Below are 8940 nucleotides of genomic sequence, written 5' to 3'. Positions count from 1 at the left end.
CTGGACAGAGTTCACATCTGCAAATTTTATTCCAAAACTGTCCAGCAGTAAAGAGAAGTTCATTATTTTAAAGTAACTCTTTCCAGTTTGGCTAAGGTTTTATTTGATACAGCACTTGTGTTTTAAGGCTTCAGTGGCTGCCTGTCATTGTCATCCTGTAAAACTGATCTTTACTGGTACGACACATAGAAATTAATGCCTGAATGTGGATTCAGTGAGAAAAACTAAGGGAAGAAGGATTTGGACAGAGGGCAGAAACAAAGCTGAAGGGCTCCGAAGCTACTACTAATTAACATGGTAAGTGCAGAGTCACCTAGTCACTCTGCAGGAAATTAAGTATCACTTTATCTATTTCCTATATAAAGGAAGGGTTCAGGATTCACCACCGGGATGGACACATTGGGCTTTAACAGGTTTACCCAAGATCTTAAAATAATGTCTTCGACTTGCATCCGTATGATGAGGATGGACTGAAATTTTTGGTCATATGAATCATTCAGAGCTATCAGGCAGTTCTTTGGGACTTCTAGGGTAAGGGAGACATAGAGATTAATTACTGTTCTCTCTGTGTTTATTGATACCCCTGCTCCTCTTGATGTATGTTTAGGATCTGTCCTCTGTCTTTGCTGCCACTCAAGTTTTCCTGAGTTGTCTGTGGACATCATTCTCCTCCAGGAACTCAGTTGTTGTAGAAGAACTACATGCAAGCACCTCTAGGTATCTCTTTTTCCTGCAGATAGAGGCTTCAGCACCTCTATTTTTCTGATGCCTATCTGAGGACAATGAAGGAAAATCAGTTGGAGCACAGGGGAAATAAAATTAAGGGGAAATTGATGTGGGAGGTAGAGGATAAACCTCTAATATTGACTGCATTGCATTCTACCTTTCCCTTACTCATGATAGTTGAAAGAGTTATTTTTTAATTCAGGAACTGCTGTTGTTTTTTCAGTGTTGCTGGTGGGTATTTATTTAGATCTGTGATGGCAATCATAGCTCCATGATGTTTCTTTATTCACATTATAATATCATCTAGACATCTCAAGCAAGAATTGGGGGTCCATATTTGTAGGAGCTGCATCCAGACACAAGATAAAGACAGTATTTACCTCAATAGTTTAGTGATAACTAATGAAACAAAACTTACAGGGAGTAATGTGGCTTGCTGTCATCTTTAAGAACATAAGTACTTAGGCGACTTACCTAAGGTCATGACTGTCAATTTGAGTTAAGACCTGGCATCAGACCAATGGTGTTCAAACCCTGTACTAATTCCATGAGGATAGTCTGGTATAGTAGGAAAGTCTACGAGAGCAATCATCAAAGGATGACTATCTACATTTACCAGCACATCATAATTTAGAACCATCCTACAGATCACAGAATCACCAGGTTGGAAGAGACCTCCAAGATCATCAAATCCAACCTATGCCCCAACACCTCAACTAAACCATGGCACTGAGTGCCACATCCAATCTTTTTTAAAACACATCCAGGGATGGTGATTCCACCACCTCTCCAGGCAGATAATTCTAGTACTTAACCCCTCTTTCCATGAAAAACGTATTCCTAATATCCAACCTATATTTCCCTTGGCGCAGTTTAAGACTGTATCCTCTTGTTCGGTCAGTTGCTGCCTGGAGAAAGAGATGGTTCTAAATGAAAAAGGATCAAGCAACTGCTGAGTGCGGCCATCAGGAGAAACAGGAGTCAGAACTTAGAGCTAGATTCAAATCACTCTACATCAATTAGATATCATCTAGGAAATGAAATACAAAAAGGTTTTTAAAAATACGAGGCAGACTTTATGTTATTTGCTTTTCCCTACCTGCAGTATGTACCCTCCATGACTTCTGAATGGCCATACTGCACACAGCAAACAACCTTCCCCAGGCAAATCATTGTATCACATGGTCTATGAGAGGGATGTACAAGGATAAATAATAATTTTCATGATCTGCACTACGAAGTTTATAAGTTAGTTCTTTCCAAAAAAATATTTTCTTTATTTTCTCAATGGCCTTACCCTGATGTCTGTCATGGGGTGCTCAGTAGGGGCTGTAGGGCCTTAAAAATCTCAGAAATTTGCACCTGATTGTTGCTACTGCTGGCCAGCTGTCGGAAAACATATGCCTCTACAGCAGCCTTCTTGTATTTCCATACACTTCTCTGCATTTATATTCTGCACTGTTGTGTTCAGCTTTGCAGTGATTATATACCACATAAATCTGAATGCCTTTTGAAAAGTAAGTTTAAAAATAAGTTGTCTTGGGATGACTTTATGATGTGTATCCCATATCGCTGTTCTATGCCCAGAAATTAATTTTTTTTGCCTTTTCTGTGCCTTTAAACTGAGCCTGAGAGGGGGGAGAGAAAAAAACCCAGCAAACTTTCAAAGCAGATTACGGTTTTGTTTCAAGGACACACAGATATACACACAGACTCCTCTCTGCGTTCTGCAGCAGCAAGAGCAGAGGAAGCGTTGTTTGCTCTTCAGCCAGCTTTCGGCCAGCTTTTTCAGCTCCTTTTCCTCTGGAGAGTTGAACTTTTGCTTTCCTGGGACTTCATTTTTCTTTCCTTTTTTCTCTGCTGGACTGTTTCAACATCAGAACACATCAGGAGGACTTTCCACCAAGGCCTTGGCCCTGGAGGTGGGCCCACCATGACCCAGCTCTAAGGAGGGGAAGAGAGATCTATGGAAGGACTCTGAAATTTTCCCAGGTTTCTCTCAGCAGATCAAGAGGTTTTATTATTTAGCATTATTATCCTTTTCCAGTGTGTTTGTTAAATAAATAGTTTTTATCTCTTTCACTTTCCTTCGAGGAAAATTTATTTTTTCCTGAGCCTGGTGGGGGAAGGGTGGTTGTACCTGCCTTCTATCAGAGGATATTTTTCCTCCAAATTTGTCCAAACTGGCACATAAGTTGACAGAAGATTGCAGTGAAACTCCTTTTGTAAAGCCATTGGATAGCACAGAAATCTGATGAATCTGGCAGGGGATCTAGCCAGAGGTTAATGCAATTCAATACACTTTTCCTTTTCTGTTATTACACCTTATCCTCAGCCACTGTCCCTAACAAGGTCAGTGACTGCTGCTGCTGCAGGTCTCAAGGAAAAGGCTGTAACACTAAACATATGTCGGCCTGCAAATGTAAACTTTAGTCAAATTATACTTCCATAATAACTTCTTTAAACTGTAGCACAGTACATTACTGAAATAATAGCAATAGCTGTGCTGTAGTATTTTTCAGTACTGCCTTAATTCTGTACAAGGCAGCTACCGCCAGATTACTCTATAAAACATTTTTAGAGTCCCAGAGAACTTGGTTAAGGTTTCTCATGACATAGGCTTGCAGCATTCATTTTAGAAGATGGTAGTCTTTCATCAAAAATCCTGCAAGTCTTTGTAATCCACTTGGCAGCTATGGGGAGAATTTATTCATCATTTAATTTTTGGAAGTTTTCCAAACTGAATAGATTAGGGTGAAAAGTATATTGTGTGCAAGCAGCCCATGGTCATTTTAGCTTTCCTTAATCCCCTGACGTAAGTATTTGCATCTGTATTTTACCAATGAAAAATCTGTCAGCACAGAGAAACGAACTGTTTTGGGAATTCTCTTCTCAGGTGCCCGATTTCCCAGCCTGAGGCAACTGCGTGATGAGGGTGATGCTGTGGTTCAGCCTCTTGGGAATTCCTTGCAGCCAAGGCCTTGGGTGGGCTGCAGACCCACCAGTGACACTGCACCCCTGCCCCACCAAGGGCTGATGAGGTGCCCCTCTCCTCTGCCCAAGGGTGCTCTGCACCATCACTCTGCAGCACAGGGTCTTTCCCCCAGCAGACTCTTTGTTTTAAAGGTTATATTCAAAGGACGCAGAGGACAAAAAGGTTTTTTCAGTATTTCAATATCAGAGAATTACTGTTTTAAAAGAATAACAGTAATAAGAAGTATAATAAACTAATAATAATAAATTATTGGTAATAACAAATTAATCTGTTACAACTTGATGCATTTCCAAGTGGTTGAACAAAGTGGATTGGGATACTGGGCACAGAAAGAAACCTGTACAATGGGGGCCTTGCAGAAGGTCAGTGAACAAGTTAATTCCATATGAACAAACTGTCTATGACCAGTCTGGGCTGGGATTGAAACAACTGATGACAGAATGAGGTTTCAGACATCTCTGCTTTTGGGACATTTTCATTCCACATTTTGGTTCAGCTTACTACAAACACAGGAAACACTATTAAAATCAAAACTGTTTCTGGTGATGAGCTGTATCTCTACTCCCCTCAAGAGTCAGAGCTGCTGAATTATGTTCTAGTATGCCTATACAAACATCTTTCAGAAAGTTTTGTTTCATCTCCAGTGACTGCTGCTGGTTTGTGTGGCATATACAGGCTTACTAATTACAATGACTTGCAGTCTTTGGCATGCAGGTGTTTTCCCCATTAAAGAGACTATTGTCTAAGCAGCTAATGTTTACCTCAAGCTCATCAGGGAGATGTACGTCGCCTACTGTTGGCATGTTGCAGTGAACCTCCATCAGACTAGATATGGGGTCTTGACGAAATGAGGGGGAGAGGGGAAGCTTCTCCTGTGGGAGATGAAACTTGGCTGCTGTGACTTTCCCACAGCAGAGAACACAGAATCCCAGATCCCTTCAGTTCTGTTGCAGTTTAGTGAGGGTGCAAATCCTTTTAGTATTGCCTTAACCTCCAGCTATGCAATACAACAGTGTTACCCAGCCTGAGATATTTCATGTGCAAGAATATGCAAAGCAGACAGGAGGACCTGCCTGCAGTGAGGTATTTTTCTGACAAACTTGATACACTGAATATGGGTCCCTACCCTCATTGCTTCATCACCACCCTGTGATGTTTGGCCCCAAAGCTAAAGTGGTTTTTGCTGCAAATAACCACACTGACAGCTCCTTGTAAGTAGGGCAAGAGTGGATTAGTGCAGGCATTTTGCAGCAGAAGGCTCTGGAGTCTCACCTGCACAGCCACACGATTGCATTCATGTCCTGCTTTAATGCCCTTGAGCATCTTTTATCTTCCAAATTCTAAGGGCCTTTTTTTTTTCTCTACCTACACAGACAGGTGGAAGCAAAATCAAACAGAAACGGGATGGAGAGGAGATGAGAAAAATATATGGTGGCTACTGCATCCCTGTCCCCTCTCAGGAGCCTACAGGGCATATCTTCTCCCAAGAAGTGAATTGCAAAAATCTCTACTGTGGCCTGCTACTTGCAGTATCCATAGCTCCTTAGGAAAGGGACAGTGCAGCTGCAAACTGTGGAATAAGGCAGCCAGATGGTCTCTTCTTCAAGGGTTTGTGCATATTCTGGGAAGTGCCGAGTCTGGAGCTTGTCTCTCCCACTTGCTGTGCTGCTCAGCAGGACCCTTTTGCTCTGAGCCGACCACTCCCTGAAAATGCTGCAACACTCATGTGGGGCATACCCTGAGACATCTTAGATGCTCAACATCATTTTACATATTTGCATTTCTGCAAGTTCAATATAGCATTTATTTAAATTCTTTCACCTGCAATTTTTATATTATCATGTCACTGAAAATCAAGCCACTCCAAATTTTAAAAAACAGAGGGAGAAAGAAAAAAATTGATCTCATATTTATTCTACTTCATCTAAATGTGTTGGTATAGAAAAAGTACTGGCCACTCATAATACCTGTGGACCTAGAATTCAGATTCGGATAACTGTCCAAAAGATTTTTTTCCTAAAGTTGCTCATCTGAAGTCCTTAGCTGAAATAAGGGTGGACTGCCTTTTTTATTCATCCATTTTAATTTTTTTCCATTTCTGTTGCTTACTAACTCTACACTATATTGCTTAGGCATGGAAATTTAAATGGTAATGCATAAATAAGGTGTGCAACCTGGCACCCAGCTTCACACTCTCTTTCCCCATCATACTCTCATAGTCACCTTCAGTCTTCCAGTTAATAAACTATTTGGACTGCCCTTCAGCTCTCCTCTTTTGGGAGAACCTGAGTGAAGTGAATTGTCACAAATCCTGCAAAGCTTGGACTTCTTGCTTGGGTACCTCAAGCACTGAGAGAGACCTGTCTATCTCACAAGAACAGGAACAGAGGTTTTTGATGTACTGGCTGGGATCAGTAGTTGCAATGGGTTCACAAGAGGAGTCACAGCTCCCAGACAGCACAGGGAAGAGGCATTCACATCAGGATTTACACCTTAAACTCTCCTACCTGGCTGACTCACCTAGGCCTGAGTAGGTGAGTGTGCATTGGTGTGACGTGCATTTCTTCGCAGGCTGTAAGTCAAGGTGTGTGAAGTTACACCTTTAAAACTGTCTGAATTACTTCAGTTTGAAGATAATAAAGAACAGTCTGAATTACTTCAGTTTGAAGGTAATAATCATAACAACCACAGGTTGTTGGCTCATGGAGATGAAAAAATCCTAAACTGCTTTACTCAACCAAAAGGAGCATGGAACACCACTAACAATCTTTACTGGGGCACTGAGGAACAGCCATAATTTCCGTGGGATGATAAAACTGTCAAGTGCATTGGCTAATGGTAGACATAAGCACATAACTGAGAGAGATGGTATTATTTTATAATTTAGTTTTTTCCCACCTCATTGATACTGGTTTTGTATTTCCTAGTTTGAGTTTATGTCACTCTAACAAAGTTCTTGGAAACATTTACATGTTTTTCTGAGTGAAGAGACAGACCCAGTTGAGTGGGACTGGTAGCCTTGCATTTAAGTTAAACCAGGCTGTTGAAACAGGGCACTTCATTGGGTGGAGAAGCCAACTCCTTCCATTGCAGGGAACAAGAGGAATAAGCACAGAACATTTAAGGAATTTTACTGACCTTGTAGATGGACAGTATAAACAAAGACTGCCTTTCACATCTCCTTCTGGCCAAGCAGAAATCTTCCACCAGCATGACTTCAGCTGTCTTCATGCCTTCTCCAATCCTCAAACCAGCCTAGGAGGGAGCTATATCACCAGTATAGATCCATCATTGCTAATGTTGCCTTGCTGATACTTTCTTAGAACTGTGCCTAGAAATATAAAGCAGTTCATGAATCTGGTATCACTGAATAACAGTTTCTGAGAATTGGTGGCTTTTCAGGTTGGCTTGGTAGCATGACTTCTCTAGGGACTGGCAATGCCAGCCTGTCTTCTTAACATGTTAGGTTCCAGTCGTTTTGAGACTGTGTTAACAAAATATTGTCAGAAATAAAGCCTTCAGAAAATTTAATGTGCTGAGCTTGAAGCCACTCCTAAAAATGAATGAATGTCCCAGGATGCTCCTTTTCCTTCTAATTGGATCTAGCTTCTCTTTTAGATCCATAATGTAGAGAAAACAGATTGGTACTGAAATACAGAAGACAGTTTTCTAAATCTGGCTTCTAAACTAAGTGACTTAAGTTCCAGACTGGTCAGAACTTTGATGTACAGTTGAACATGCAGTTGTGTTTTGCTGCAGCAGTAACTACTTCACATACAACAAGTTTTTGCCACATTAATAGATGAGAGTCAGCTGTGGTCAGAACAACAGAAATCAGAAGGAAAAGGGGAGAATGGTTGAAGGCTGAAGCTGAAAATAAAAATTACTGATTGCCTCTCTGTTTTCCTGCAGACAAGTTTTATCCCTGAAATAGACAGAAGCACTTTAAAGAGATGTTTACTTAAGCTATGTAGCAGTTTGGGTGATGTGTATGTTGTAAAGCAGCTCTGCCAGTACCTGTAAAAACTAGGCAAGTAAGAACCTACTTTCATGCAGAGTTTCCTGAACTATATCTGACATTCAAGCAATGCAGGTCTGGATTCTCAGGCTCGCTTACCTCACCTTAGCTGTTGAGATGGGAGGGCAGTTTCCCCCTGAGCTTTGCGCTGTGCCACATAGCTGAAAGTGAGGGTACATGGGGCCTTCTTACCATATGCGACCTGCTTCGTGGAGCATAGAGGATCCAAGAGGTGACATCATCTTGGCACACCTGAGTTATCCATATCCTTGTTTAATGAGCACCTTTAGAGACTTTTATGGAAGTGGTTTTGTTTATTTAATTGAAAAATCTGTAACATGTAGCTCTGCTGCCTCCAAAAATTACAGAGGCCTATATACCAGCCAAACACAGAGGGTTTCTAATAGCTGGGAGGGTTGCAGTGGAAGTGGTTAGCAGCAGGAGCCAGGTAACCTACATTCCAACAAGAGGAAGTTTTAGATTAAAGGAGTTCTGATAAACAGGGGTTTGCTGTGCTCCTTCAGCCAACTGCAAGTGCAGTAGGCACTAATGATGACATTCATTATTTAACATATTTTTTCTTGATATTCTTCCATTTTCCAGTCACTACCTAGGTTTCCAGATACGTGTTTTAAATGAGATAATGCATAAGGACAGTAGAGCACAGAAGCGCCTGGTCCCTCGTAACTTGAAGCAGTATCTTATCTGTTGTGTACCCTGGCTTTTTGTAACGAACACATATGTAATGCTTTGTAGTCGAGCTTTTCAGAGGATTGCTGTTGTCATCTTTCCTCTCTGTAAAAGCCCCTCTGCTCCCGACACTTTAATTGCACAGTTGCCTAAATGAGGCACTGCAGAGTGTTAATGTGTGAGTCTGAGCGACAACACACTCCTCTTTTCACAGAGCTTTTGCCCTTGATCGTGAATGTAACAGAGCACGTACCTTAAAAATAACTGGAGATTCAAGGAGAATCGCTACACTTATCCTCTTGCATAAGGTTTGTTGACACAGGGATCCTTCAACAGTAACTCATATTCTTTCACTGGGAATAACAAGCATTGCAATTAGTGAACTAGTTAATAACTGCGTGGTTGGGGAGGACAGCAGAGGCATTTCTGTGTACGTGGAAGCGGAGTGTTCAGTGTCCACATGGTTTAAAGCAGACAAAAAAAAAAAAAACTTGAAATCCTCCGTGCAGCC

At 41.3% G+C, this 8940-nt stretch overlaps 1 long non-coding RNA gene across 2 annotated transcripts in view; it reads right to left on the bottom strand.

Moving 5' to 3' along the window:
* Positions 1-8932, bottom strand: part of LOC108445369 — a 61500-nt gene extending 52568 nt beyond the window's left edge. For both annotated transcript variants that reach the window (XR_001860191.1, XR_001860192.1), the window contains exons 1-2: positions 8683-8932; positions 6860-7052 (exon numbers count right to left, since the gene is read on the bottom strand). This is a non-coding gene — a long non-coding RNA (uncharacterized LOC108445369). The remainder of the gene's footprint in view (positions 1-6859; positions 7053-8682) is intronic.
* Between the last annotated feature and the right edge of the window lie 8 nt (positions 8933-8940).

Source organism: Corvus brachyrhynchos, unplaced genomic scaffold, assembly GCF_000691975.1.
Source record: "Corvus brachyrhynchos isolate BGI_N302 unplaced genomic scaffold, ASM69197v1 scaffold52, whole genome shotgun sequence".
Taxonomy (NCBI): domain Eukaryota; kingdom Metazoa; phylum Chordata; class Aves; order Passeriformes; family Corvidae; genus Corvus; species Corvus brachyrhynchos.
This window is presented reverse-complemented; position numbering and strand designations above follow the sequence as displayed.